Source organism: Hemiscyllium ocellatum, chromosome 34, assembly GCF_020745735.1.
Source record: "Hemiscyllium ocellatum isolate sHemOce1 chromosome 34, sHemOce1.pat.X.cur, whole genome shotgun sequence".
In the NCBI taxonomy this organism is placed as follows: Eukaryota; Metazoa; Chordata; class Chondrichthyes; order Orectolobiformes; family Hemiscylliidae; genus Hemiscyllium; species Hemiscyllium ocellatum.
Window position 1 is genome coordinate 12315598 of NC_083434.1, and position 14560 is coordinate 12330157.

Sequence of the window (14560 nt, forward strand, 5' to 3'; positions counted from 1 at the left end):
AGATGCTGTACATGGCTCCTGGGCATGGCAGAAAAGGGAAAATTGGCACTTCACTTTGTGGACATAGTCCTGGAGGTCAGCATGGACAGGGCGATGCATTGGTAGCTGTCCTTTCACCCCAGAACGAGCGAAGCAGCCCTCACATCAGATGATGCCGGCCTGGTCTGAGGTTGTCACCCTGGTCAGTGCAGTCTCAGCAGTCTGGAGGAACGTTCAGCAATGTAAGAAGAAGGTCAATTTCCTTGTCCTCTCTGACAATGTAAATGCCACCACCTTCTCTCCAATACCCCATACTCACTCCATTGCTGTTACTATTCCCATTACCCACCAAGGCTCATGCTCTTCCTCCTCTCAATATTCCCTGTAATGTAACCCAGGGAGCTCAGCGAGCTCAGGGTCATTTTAAATCAAAGGACAATTATTTCCTATTGACCTCTGTAGTGCTCAACTGCTCCAACCAGAATTGTTGGATTTCCAACAGAGGAGCATAATGAGAATTAGTTACATCTACAGCTCTAAATTCAGAGCTTTTAGTACTGAGTGAACTGAAAAAAAATATTATTTAACATTAGCAATAACAGGAGTAATTTAAACTTTGGGCAATATGTCAAATAGCTGAGATTAAATTAGACACCAATTGTACACTATATTTAAATTTCCCATCTATTGAATTCAAACTTGATGTCACAAGGAATTAAGGGCTACGGGGAGAATGCTGTTAAGTGGAGTTGAAATGCCCATCAGCCATGATTGAATGGCGGAGTGGACTCGATGGGATGAATGGCCTTACTTCCACTCCTATGTCTTATGGTCTTATGATCTTATGGTCTTAAACTGGGCAAATAATCAGTATGTTCCATTTTACGTTTCTCGGAAAGTTAAACTTATTGTCAGTAACACAGACTTAACTCTGTTGAAACATATCAGGATTTTGCTATTATTGGAAATAAAAGTTCTGTCCTCTTGTAATCACCTGCTTAACTATTGCGCAAATGTAAAATCCACTGCACTACCCTCCTACTTTTTGTTCTGTTTTGATTTCACAGTTACTTGTTGCTGAGTTTTGAGCTTTGCACTAAGATACAATGATATCAGATTAATCTCTATACCAAGCTGTGTTTGAATGCTGCCAGTCACAGGAGCTTGTATTTCATCGCACGGCTGCAAAGAAAATAGAAAGGGTAAATATGAGATTAATACATAAACAAGTACTCTCTTTCAGTTTTGAGTTCAGGATTCCGTGGAAAGCATGCAATCATTTTTGTTATTGTTGCAAGATAGTTCCACTCATGGTCTGGTAATCATTTAGCACAGGAGCATCTTTTCCATAGTTTAATGTGTGATCGTACATCCCTTAGAAACTGTCTTAGTCATGTCGGTGATTAAACTTCAAATGGTTTTGAAGGTTTTTTTTGACATGCTACATGGCTCATCAAATGAGATCTTTCAGAATTCATATGAAAGTAATCTTCATTTAGAGATAGATATGCATTTCAAAGAAGCATAGAACAGTGTGGGAGAGATCACTGAGGGGCCACAGTAAAATACTTTCAGGATCAGAAGCTTGTAACTGGCCAGCTTCATTGTTGAGTAACTGCATCATGATGCAGGCCAGAGAGCTTGGCAGACGTCCCAGAATCCTCAGCATGTGGTAATACTGAAGACTGCAGAGTTAACACCTGCCAAATGGTAGTTAGGTGTAAATGTCTCTATTAAAACAAACACTGCTGGTGGCAATAATTGGAGCAAGGAAGCAGATCTGTTGCTTATAGATGATTTTTTTCGTTAATATTGTCATTTCACATAATCTTTCCCATGACTCTTATTAGTTGTTTTGTATCTAACACCCCACACCCCCACCATATTAAAAATACTTAAATCATCGATATTTCTGTGCAGTCACATATTGCAATTGATCATTTCTGTCTGTTTTCCTCATACATTAGGGACTGCAGAGTGCCGGGAAACAGCTGATGCTTTTAGAAACAGGAGGCCATTCAGCCCTGCAAATTTGTTCTACCACTCATCTATGCTGTGTAGGTTTAAGTCAAAGGGATGGAATCATCACATAATCTTAGCTGATACTCGAGTACTGAGGGAAGGCTGCACTCTTGAAGATTCCATCTTCTAAATGAAATGTTAAAGCCAGCTCCTGCCTGCTATCTCAGGTGGACATAAGAGATTGCATGACACTGTTTGAACGAAGAGTGGCAGATGGAGTTTATAAATTTAGATAAATGCGAGCTGTTGCATTTTGGAAAGGCAAATCAGGGCAGGGCTTATACATTCCATGGTAGGTTCCATAAGACCATAAGACATAGGAGTGGAAGTAAAGCCATTCTGCCCATCGAGTCCATTCTGTTCCTGGAATATTGCCAAACAAAGAGACTTTGGGGTGCAGGTTCATAGTTCTTTGAAGGTGGAGTCCCAAGTAGAGAGGGCAGTGAAGAAGGCATTTGGTAGACTTGTCTTTATTGGTCAGTGCATTGAATATAGGAGTTAGGATGTCATATTGCAGTTTGTATAGGACATTGATTAGGCCACTTTTGGAATACTGCATTCAATTCTTGTTTGCCTGCTATAGGAAAGATGTTGTTAAACTTGAAAGGATGCAAGCAAAGATTTATAGGGATGTTGCAGGGCTTGGAGGGTTTAAGCTATAGAGAGAGACTGAATAGGCCGGGCCTATTTTCCCTACAGCATTGGAGGCTGAGTGGGTGAAGTTATGGAGGTTTTGAAAATCATGAGGAACATGCATAGGGTGAATAATCAAAGTCTTTTTTCCCAGGGTAGTGGAGTCCAAAACTGGAGGGTATAGGTTTACGGTGAGAAGGGAAAGATATAAAATGGACCTAAAGGGTAACTTCTTCACACAGAGTGTGGTGCATGTATGGAATGAGAGGAAGTGGTGGAGAGAGGTACAATTACAATATTTAGAAGGCATCCGCATGGGTATATGAATGGGAAGGTTTAGACGGATATGGGCCAAGTGCTGGCAAATGGAACTAGATTAATTTAGGATATTGGGTTGGCACGGATGAGTTGGACTGACGACTCTGTTTCCATACTGTACATCTCTATGACTCGATAAAAAATACAAAATGCGTCTGGGGTTCTTCCTGGCATGCAAGCCAAAACTTACTTTTTAACCAATTTCAGGAAACCCACTGATTCAGTCGTTATATTGTTGCTGTTTGAAGGCCATTGCTTTGTGCAATTTGGTGGCATTGTTTCTTACATCACAATAGTGACAACACACCAAATGTATTTCATTAGTTCTAAAGCACTTTAAGATATCCTGAGTTCATGGATGGCCATACATAATGCAACTCTTTCTTTCTTTTCTTTCAGCTATATTAACTCACCATGGTTCCATATCCCCTAGTACCTAGCAGCTGAGGGTAGGAAGCCTTCCACAGCATGCAGACTTCAATAGCTCCATTGGCAGTGAAAGACAATGAGGAGTAATACTCCTTGATCTTGTAGATTGACTTCAGTAATGCACTAGAGCTCTTTCCCCAATGGAATAAGTTTATTTACAGGGCAAAGCTACTTCTACACAGGGGCTTAAAGAGATAGGTCATGTGAACACCTGCAGTTTGAACATTGTAACGTACTGTTGTATAAGACTGTGGTTACCAATCACTGGCAGTTGGGTGATTGAGGTAGTTTGCAGCCTCTATCCTTCCTTGTTTTAAAACAACAAAATTAAACAAATTTAAAGGAAACAGGCATAAAAGGATACTTTAACAAAAATCAACACTTCAAAGGAAATTTTAAAAATCGAATTCTGATGCGCCCTGCCCCTGAAATGCCTGCTGATTACAGAACATCTGAATTGTACTGCCAGACACCAGACACTGCAAGTTGCCTCTCCCTGGTGAGGATGTCATCATGAAAGAGAGGCAGGCAGTTGGATGCAACTACCCCGTCAATGACTTATTGCCAGGTAATGGCCACCTTGGCCAGGTCCCTGTATAGGACAAATGAAGAAGCCCTCTGATTTGCCCATCCCTCTCTGTACCAAGTATCCAAAACATAGGGCTGAAATGCCCTGAAAAATGTAGAAGCAGCCTCTTTAATCAACTAAGATAGGGCTGAATCCTACCTACAATCTATTCATTGAGACCGCAATAATTAAGGCAGACTGGCAGTCCATGAATCTGCTTAATCTATTGTTGAGCAAGTGAGGACTGCAGATGCTGGAGATCAGAGTCGAGAGAGTGGTGCTGGAGAAACACAGCAGGTCAGGCAGCATCCGAGGAGCAGGGGAATCAATGTTTCGAGCATAAGCTCTTCATCAGGAACTATGTTCCTGATTAATCTATGGTTATATGACACTGCTCTACACAACACTCTAGGACCCCGATGGAAATGGGGAGGGGTCTGTTGTAGAGAGCCCTCCACTGGTGGCCTCTGTCACTGCTGGATGGCAACAAGGAATGCCAGGGCATGTCCAGACAGTGGATGAGGGTGAGGAAGTAAAAGGTTTGGAACAGCAGCTTGGACAGCAGTCTTAAGGACATGGAGGGAATTTCCTTGAGGCCGTACAGATCATGAGGCATCGAGGAAAGTTTGTGCCCTAAGGGCCAATCTGTGATTCCACCTGAACAGGGGTAGTTCCGATGGAAGTTCACCACATTTGAGCTGCTTTTCTCTGGATTGAACATTGCTGTTCTGTGGTTCTGTATGGCTGTGAGCTCGACACAAACCAACACTCACCCATCAAGCTCCCTGCAATGTGATTCAGCTCACTCACCCAACCCATCCCTGAGTCTATTTTCCTCAACAGCCCCTAGCCTTCTTCTCCATGAGTCACGTACAATCATATTGTTCATTCTTGGGCAGAGTTCCCAATGACAGCCTCTACTCCTGAGTGGGAAGTCCAAGTGAGGAGTGCTCCAGTGTGAGGTGACCCTAACTCAAATCTGGATCAGATCCTGATGCAACACAAGCAACTCCTAAAAGAATTATGGAAACCAGAGTGATTCACAAAGCTGCATGTCATTATTCTTGATGCTGTGGCCCTGATGAAACAAATATATCACTAACAAACACCACTTGGGAGAGGGCTCACTACAAAAAGTATTGCTGCAGGGTCTGAAGGTCTGAAAGTCATGGCCTGGATGCAATGGCACACCAGCAGCTGACTGCCTTCCCTAAATAGGAGACTTAACTCAACAGCATATGACGATATGTGCCTTGAAGAGGGTTTTGTGCTGTCCCATTTCTCTTGAAGAGGAATGTTGTAAATTTGGTGCCAAGGTGTCTGCTCTATGGAAAACAGAGCAAATAGTTTTTTTAAAATTAGATTAAAGAAGTATGAGTGGGTGCAGTCAGGCTCACACAGACCTCGGGTTTTAGTTTTGCTTTCAGTTGTTGAAGTTGGGTTACTTGGAGTTGAAGCCACTAGATACATCTCTCTCTCTCTCTCTCTCTCTCTCTCTCTCTCTGCTTCTGCAAAAAGCTCAAGTTCTCCCTCTGCTGTGAGAGTCAGGTTTTCGGTTTTCCTTTCTGCTGGATTAGAGGAGACAGTAAGTGAGGGAAATCTGTTTTGCTGAATTTGCCTTTGTCAAGGATGTGTTAATGGGATGCACTGTATTGGGACAGTTGACGAGTAGCAGTTAAATAATAAGTTATTTTGTTAAGGTGCAGGGAAAGGCTCCATACAAACCAAATCTAACTAATCAGACAAAGGGTAGCCCTGATGCACAATTCTTCCAAACCAAATGAGCTCCCTCAACAACCCATTAGTCTTCACTGCACACTCTGCAACTGAAGTTAGTTCTGGCCAAACCCAATTTCAAATTCTTACAGTATCCGGAATAATTACTCATAATCAACCATGTCGTGCAATATCTCCTGATCAAGGGACAAGAAGGTGACTGTTAGACCAGTTCCCCTGGGAAAGGTGGATCAGGTGGCCATGTGGATGTTATCACATACGGCCTGATCTGTGACCATGGAGGGAGGACCAGTCCGAGTGAATCATGTGATCCAGCATGCAACCCAAGGTAGAAAACTATGGACTTGGCAAAGATTTTGTAACCTTGGTTGTGAAAGAAGAGAAGGTAGAGTTACCACACTTTGGCATTAGAGCAATGAGCCCATGAGGAGGGCATTCAATTAAATATTCCTCCAGGTCCAACATGTAATTGTTCCCCAGGTTGTCCTAAATTCCACAGGCAACCTCTTCAGTCCGAAAGCTTTGTCCCTGCAAAGCTGGGCGAAGGCATTAGTGAGCTCCCTGCAGCAGGCCCACCCTCTGCGAGCATCCTCACTGAATGGAGCCAAGAAAACACAGCAGTTCATCAGTGAGCCCTGATGTTCTCTGAATCTACCTGGACATTTAAACTGGGGACCTTTGTGTCCTGAATCTATGGACATTGGTCTAGTTTACATGGAGGGACGTGCAGCTCATCTCCATTTCACTCAAACAAATCTTTTCTCTCAATCTGTTGATACACCTGAGGTTTCTGGGCAGCACGGTGGCACAGTGGTTAGCACTGCTGCCTCACAGTGCCTGAGACCCAGGTTCAATTCCCGCCTCAGGCGACTGACTGTGTGGAGTTTGCACGTTCTCCCCGTGTCTGCGTGGTTTTCCTGCAGGTGCTATGGTTTCCTCCCACAGTCCAAAGATGTGTGGGTCAGGTGAATTGGCCATGCTAAATTGCCCGTAGTGTTAGGTAAGGGGTAAATGTAGTGGTATGGGTGGGTTGCGCTTCAGCGGGTCGGTGTGGACTAGTTGGGCCGAAGGGCCTGTTTCCACATTGTAAGTAATCTAATCTAAAAGTAGAGAAACTCTTTACTTCAACTTGTTGATTTGGTTGGGATGTCCTATTTTGCCATCTGAAGATCCTCTATGGTGAAATAAAAGTTTTCACACCCTCATTCATGTTATTGTGTCTGTTACATAATCAACACTATCTTTGTTGCTGGCATTGACCGTTCTGCTTTGAGAGACGACAGTTACAATGTTCTTCGGTGAGGATACAAAGAGAAACCAGTTTCCTCATGCCGTTAAAGTCTGTAAATCCCCTCCTGTTGACAAGCTGAAAAAATTCTCTTGTGCTAACCTTGGTAATCTCACTAGACTCCACCTTTTACTCGGGCTCTGCCACAATTCTGAGAAGCCCAATTATTTTTCTTTCTATGTGCGATGTAGGTATCACTGACTATGCCAGAGGTTCATCCCTAACTGCCTGACAGGGCAGCTAAGAGTTAACCAGTTTGCTCTGGGTCTAAAGTCACATATCGGCCAGACCAGGTAAGGGTGGCAGACTTCCTTCTAAATGACATCAGCAAACCATGTGGGTTTTTAGAATAACTGACAATGGTTATTTGGTGCTGAAAATGTGTTGCTGGAAAAGCGCAGCAGGTCAGGCAGCATCCAAGGAACAGGAGATTCGACGTTTCAGGCATAAGCCCTTCTTCAGGAATTTGGTTGCCATTTTCATTGAATTTGAATTTGACCATCTGCTATGGTGGGATTCCAACAACAACGTGGGTTTGTGGATTGTTAGTTCTGTGATATCACCAATGTGTGTCCCTCACAGGTTAATCTTTTATCTACAGCTCCATGACCACTTGGTTAACATTGGTTTGTTTCTGAACCATTGTTCTCATGGAATGAATTCAACTCCTTCTGTTACCATAAGAATGTTCAGGCCAAGACATGCATGTCGTTGAAAATTTGAGAAGAGGTGACTCTGAACCACATGCACATTTTCAACTGTTGTAGGCTGGTGGGGTTGCAATGTTACCTATAGCATACCTTTTATTTTCCATCTGGACTACGCAGTTTAAGCTTTGAAGCCTCTAACCTCTATTTCTTCAACCATGGTACCTGATCTGTCAGGATAGTGACTCTCAGTCTTGTATTAAGCTTAAAATGAATGAAATACCATTGATGTAAATATGTTCTGTTCAGCTTGAGTTATGGAGTCAATAATTTTGTTTGAATAATTCTCTTCTAGCATTGTCTTCACTATCTTCTGTAACACAGTTTTTTTCATGGGGATGTGGGTATCTCTGACATTTATTCACCTTCCCTAATTGCCTGTGATAGGTAAGAACCAATCATGTTGCCGTGATCTGGAGTCACATACTGGCCAAACCAGGTAAGGATGGTCTATTTTCTTCCTAAAGACATCAGTGAACCAAAAGAGTTTTTATATGGTTGCATGGTCACCAAGAGGATATAATTGGTAAGCATTTGGAAAAACTTCTGTTAAATCTTGCTTGCCCGATGACTTTCTTTGCTCCACGTTAAAAGAATTGCCAAATGGTTTTTAAACTTCATCAACAGTATTTGCAGCTTTTTGATAGTTTAGAAACTTGCTCTAAGACCTGGCAAATGCAATCATGCATTAACTTGTTCAGTTTCAGATTTAATGTCAGCTTTGAAGCAATTCTGTAACTGATAATTGTTTTCTCCAAGATTTCTAGATCAACATGAGGAATCTTGCTCATGACAATGGTTCTGAAGACTTAATGTTCATGCTTAGTTGGGTCCACCCATTCTACTAATGTCGCATGTAGTCTTGGGGAGAGATAAGACTCAGAGGGAGCAGATGTATCTGTCCCAGCTCCCTTAGGTTCTCATCATTGTGCCTTACCAAATAGAGTTGCATTTATTGCTATCATGCTACAAACTTTCTTGTAGAAAGTTTCTTGTAGAATGCATCTTCTGTAGATATTACTTGTAGGTATATCCCATGTCTCTAATCACTAGAAAGGTTCAAAACGAAACAAAAACAAATAAATTATAATAGCAGCGAACTGCTTCAAGTAAGCAGTACACAGTTCAAAAGGTGGCAGGAGCGGTCATCTGGAAAAATATAACAAGGGGGAAAGAAATATTAGAATGTGCCTGACTGGGGCCAGGGCAATTTGTAGGCCTTTCTTATGAGCAGTCAGTCATTGAAATTTCCAGAGTCCCAGCAGCACTGGGTAGTGGGGTTGACTGCATTTATGTTTATAGAATCCTACAGTGAGGAAGCATTCCACCATGAAGTCCACACTGACATTACATAACATTTTCTAGTTGTACAGCAGAACATATCATTTTGCAATCAATCAGGGTGTGGAAGTGATTCAAGTGTCTGGCTCTAAAGCTCTAAATTCCATAAAGCTTTCATTCCATGTCTAAAGCTAAAAATCACACAACACCAGGTTATAGTCCAACTGGGTGGCACGGTGGCACAGTGGTTAGCACTGCTGCCTCACAGCGCCTGAGACCCGGGTTCAATTCCCGACTCAGGCGACTGACTGTGTGGAGTTTGCACGTTCTCCCCGTGTCTGCGTGGGTTTCCTCCGGGTGCTCCGGTTTCCTCCCATGGTCCAAAGATGTGCGGGTCAGGTGAATTGGCCATGCTAAATTGCCCGTAGTGTTAGGTAATGGGGTAAATGTAGGGGTATGGGTGGGTTTCGCTTCGGCGGGTCGGTGTGGACATGTTGGGCCGAAGGGCCTGTTTCCATACTGTAAGTAATCTAATCTAGTTGAAAAAGGTTTAATTGGAAGCACACTAGCTTTCGGAGCGTCGCTCCTTCGTCAGGTGGTTGCGCACAACACCCGATGAAGGAGCAGCGCTCCAAAAGCTAGTGTGCTTCCAAATAAACCTGTTGGACTATAACCTGGTGTTGTGTGATTTTTAATTTTGTACACCCCAGTCCAACACTAACACCTCCAAATCATGACCCCATATCTACTCTGGGGAAAATTATGCTTCATCATGAAGAAGTAGAATGCATCTTGCTGTGTTTACCAGACCCACTTTGAGAATGAGTCTCTGAGTTGCTGGGAAAAGCGACAGCTCCTTCTCCAGTATTTAGGCCCAATTGGCCTCAGCCCAATGAGCACGGGTCTGAGCCTGCAGGGGATTATGAATTCCACTGCATTTTCTGTGGTCTCCCAGACTGCTGACAGACTGGCTGACAGTGGGGTCATGCTCAGAATGCAGGTAGGCGTTCTGACCACAGCTTCTTCAGCAGTCCCCTCTCAGGGAACAGTGGAATTTATGAAGCAACTGTGGAGTGCAAGGCACCCACTGTATTAACTTAAAGCCGTTTCTTCCACACAAAACTGTAGGTGGTGGTTGTGAGGGATTGTTTCCATATTATTCTCCACAGCCTTCCTAAATCTTGGGTTTACACAAGACTTTCTGGGTTCTTTTTCTTCTGATATGTACAGACTGGTTGCCAGCATTCAATCAACTGGTGAAAATAGGCATTCCTTTCTCGTCAGTATGCCATAGATGCTGTCTGTGCCATCATTAGGATACATTACAGCAACTCACCAAGGCTCCTTTTGACAATACTCCCCAAACCTGTGAACTCCCCTATCTCGAAAACCAAACATATTATATGTATATGACATACTTCAGTGCCTCTAAGATCCTTTGTCCATCTTTTGGATAAGATATTAACTATTAAAACCTATCTGCCTTCTCAGATGATCATGAAAGATTCCGTGGCAGTGTTTTCAAGAAGTGAAAAGGAGTTCTCCTCAATGTTCTGTTCAATACTTATCAATAAGACCATAAGATATCAGTGCAGAGTTAGGCTGTTCAGCACATCATTCGATGCTGGCTGATGTTTTTCTTAACCCCATTCTCCTGCCTTCTCCCCATAAACGTTGATCCCCTTACTAAGAATGAATCTACCTATCTCTGTATTAAATAAACTCAATGGCTTGGCCTTCACAGACTTCTTGGCAATGGGTTCTACAGATTGACAACTCTCTGAAGAAATTCCTCCTCATCTCAGTTCTATCCCCTGATTCTGATGCTGTGCTCTTGGGTCTTAGTCTCTTCTACCAGTGGAAGCATCTTTTCCTTCTCCACTCTATCCAGGCCTCCCATTATTCCTTAAATTCCAATCAGACACTCCCCCATCATTCTAAATGCCATTGAGTATAGGCCCAGAGTCCTCAACCGCTCCTCATATGACAAGCCATTCATCCCCGAGATCATTGTTGTGAACATACTCTGGATCCCCTCCAAAGCCAGCACATCCTTCATTAGATGAGTGGTCCAAAACTGCTCACGATATTCCAAATGTGGTCTGACCAGAGCCTTATACCGCCTTAGCAGCACATCTCTGCTCTTGAAATGAATGCTAACATTGCATTTGCATTCCTAACTACCACCTGAACCTGCATATTAAACTTAATAGAATCCGGAACTAGGAATCCTAAGTCCTTTTGAGTTCAGATTTCCAAATCCTTTCCTCATTTGGAAAGTAGTCTACACCTCTATTCTTGTGACTGAAGTATTCGGTCCTTAAGCCACAATCGTTAAAGCAGATTATTTGGTCAGTTGTCTCATTACAGTGCTGTGTGTGAATTAATCACCACATTTTTATAGATTACAATGATGACTATATATTAACAGAAGTATTTTGTTAGTTGTGAAGCACTCTGGGATGAGCTGTAATCATGAAAAGTTCTACATAAATGCAAGTATTTCTTTCTCAAATCATACCATATTCTAACATGGATATATATTGTCCTACTTCCAGTTGCACTGTGTCAAAATACTGAAAACCCCTATGCAACAGCATTATAGGAAGATGTTCACCACATAAACAGCAACAGATCACAAAATAATCCCACCAGTTCCTTGGCTGGGTAAGAAATGTTCAGCCTGTTAGTATGATATAAACTTTTGAATTTATCTGTATAATGTTTCACGTTATTTGGTGAGTAACTGCCTGGGTTCTTTGCATGTCTGAAGTTAACGATCAACATGCAAGTATTTCTGTAACCATGGCGATTTCTTTTTAAAGCAGTTTGTGAAGCCTGAGTGAAAGGACTTATGCACTGACGGATTTTAATTTATTTCCAAGTGTATGTGACCCAGCGTTGTAAATAATGATCCTTCGAGGTTTGTTAGAGATTTTTGGAGTTTGGGTTTTTGAAAGCTTAAGAGAAACACTCATAACTTGAGAGACTTAGTTTCTCTTTTGACTTTGGATAGTGTTAGTCCTGTGAAGACTTTGGAACAGGATGTCTGGGTATACAGTCATGGTCCTGAGAAAGAATCGATAGATTTAGTGAATTTGATTGCCTTTGCATAAGAAGTTAGTATTAGTTCCAGGAGATAAGTGTTGATATAAAAACCTAGAAAGGACTAGTAAGCTGAGTACTTTGAAACTAGGTGTGTTGGAGCTTCAGGAAGAAGCTATCTAAAGTTGCAGTTTAAAAGCTAAAGTCACAAGTGATTTAAACTTACTAAGATGTTAGATGCAGGAATTCTGTTGTGGCTATTATATGACTGGTGTTTTGATTACTCAACTATACTATATCTTTTCAATTTATAAAGGAGAGTTTTAGGATTGATAGGATTGTACTTTTATTGTGCATTTCCAACTTTTGAAGTTTTTATAAGTAGATAGTTTAGCTTATTCTATTTTCTTGTCATTTCTTTTGTTAAAACCTTCTGTTGTGATGTTAAAGCAAAGTTTGAAATATTGCATGCTTATATTTCAGCAGGAAACCACAACAAGCCAAATACAATTATAATCTCTCAAACAGGGATCCTGTCTGGAATCTGAGTTGTCTGTAATAATCTCGGCTGAGGTGACAACATTCGTATTGCCCAATACTGAGTAAGGAGAAAGTGAGGACCGCAGATGCTGGAGATCAGAGTTGAAAATGTATTGCTTGAAAAGTGCAGCAGGTCAGGCAGCATCCAAGGAGCAGGAGAGTCGACGTTTCAGGCATGAGCCCTTCTTCAGGAATGAGGAAAGTGTGCCAAGCAGGCGAAGATAAAAGGTAAGGAGGAGGGACTTGGGGGAGGGGCGATGGAGATGTGATAGGTGGAAGGAGGTCAAGGTGAGGATGATAGGCCAGAGTGGGGGTGGGGGCGGAGAGGTCAGGAAGAAGATTGCAGGTTAGGAGGGTGGTGCTGAGTTCGAGGGATTAGACTGAGACAAGGTGAGGGGAGGGGAAATGAGGAAACTGGAGAAATCTGAGTTCATCCCTTGTGGTTGGAGGGTTCCTAGGCGGAAGATGAGGTGCTCTTCCTCCAGCTGTCGTGTTGCTATGGTCTGGCGATGGAGGAGTCCAAGGACCAAGGACACACATCATTTACTGCATCCGCTGCACCCGATGTGGCCTCCTCTATATTGGGGAGACAGGCCGCCTAATTGCGGAACATTTCAGAGAACACCTCTGGGACACCCGGACCAACCAACCCAACCACCCCGTGGCTCAACACTTCAACTCTCCCTCCCACTCCACCAAGGACATGCAGGTCCTTGGTCTTCTCCATCGCCAGATCATAGCAACACGACGGCTGGAGGAAGAGTGCCTCATCTTCAGCCTAGGAACCCTCCAACCACAAGAGATGAACTCAGATTTCTCCAGTTTCCTCATTTCCCCTCCCCCCACCTTGTCTCAGCCCCAACCCTCGAACTCAGCACCGCCCTCCTAACCTGCAATCTTCTTCCTGACCTCTCCGTCCCCACCCCCACTCCGGCCTATCACCCTCACCTTAACCTCCTTCCACCTATCGCATTTCCAACGCCCCTCCCCCAAGTCCCTTCTCCCTACCTTTTATCTTAGCCTGCTGGGAAAACCTTCCTCATTCCTGAAGAAGGGGTCATGCCCGAAACGTCGACTCTCCTGCTCCTTGGATGCTACCTGACCTGCTGCGCTTTTCCAGCAACACATTTCAATACTACGGTAATTTTCAAATAGCCAGCAAACTGCCAGTGCCTTCTCTGATTATAGCTGGAATTGATGACAGCAAGATGACAATTGAAACACAAAACTCCTCTCCTGCATGAGCAACCCATTCCTAATTCTGGTCAATGACTGCATCCAGTGTTGTTTATCTTATTCGCACAAAGCTCTCACAACACCAGGGTACCCAGGTTCAATTCCAGCCTCTGGTGACTGTCTGTGTGGAGTTTGTACGTTCTCCCTGTGTCTGTGTTGGTTTCCTCTGGGTGTTTTGGTTTCTTTCCACAGTCCAAAGATGTGCAGATTATGTGGATTGGCCATGCTAAATTGTGCAATGTATCCAGAGAAGTGCAGGCTAGGTAGATTAGCCATGGGAAATGCAGGGTTACAGGGAGTGGCATGGGTCTGGGTGGGACTCTCTTCAGAGGGTCAGTGTAAACTCAATGGGCCAAATGGGCCTGCTTCCACTCTGTAGGGATTCTATGATTCTATGAAGAATCAAATCCAGCTTGACAATCCAGTGCAGTACTGAGGGAATACTGCACTGTCAGAGGCACTGCCTGTTAGATGAGACAGTAACCCCATTGTGGTGATTGCAACAAGGTCAGCCAGGTGGACTTCATAGAATATGAGTTCCCTGATTGGGGATGTTAATCTGGTCCAATCAGGGAGTCCTGGCTGACAGATAGGAACAAGAATGACAGAGTTTCTATTCACTCTGAGAGCTGACTCTGAGGGAGCTCCATGTGTAAATAAAGGGTGGCTTGGTGATGGGAAACCAACCTCTGTGGAGTTATTTCACTGATCTGCCTATGAGTGGATCCGATTCAAAACAGAAAATGGGATTTCCTGCTGTTGCTGTCACCAATATTT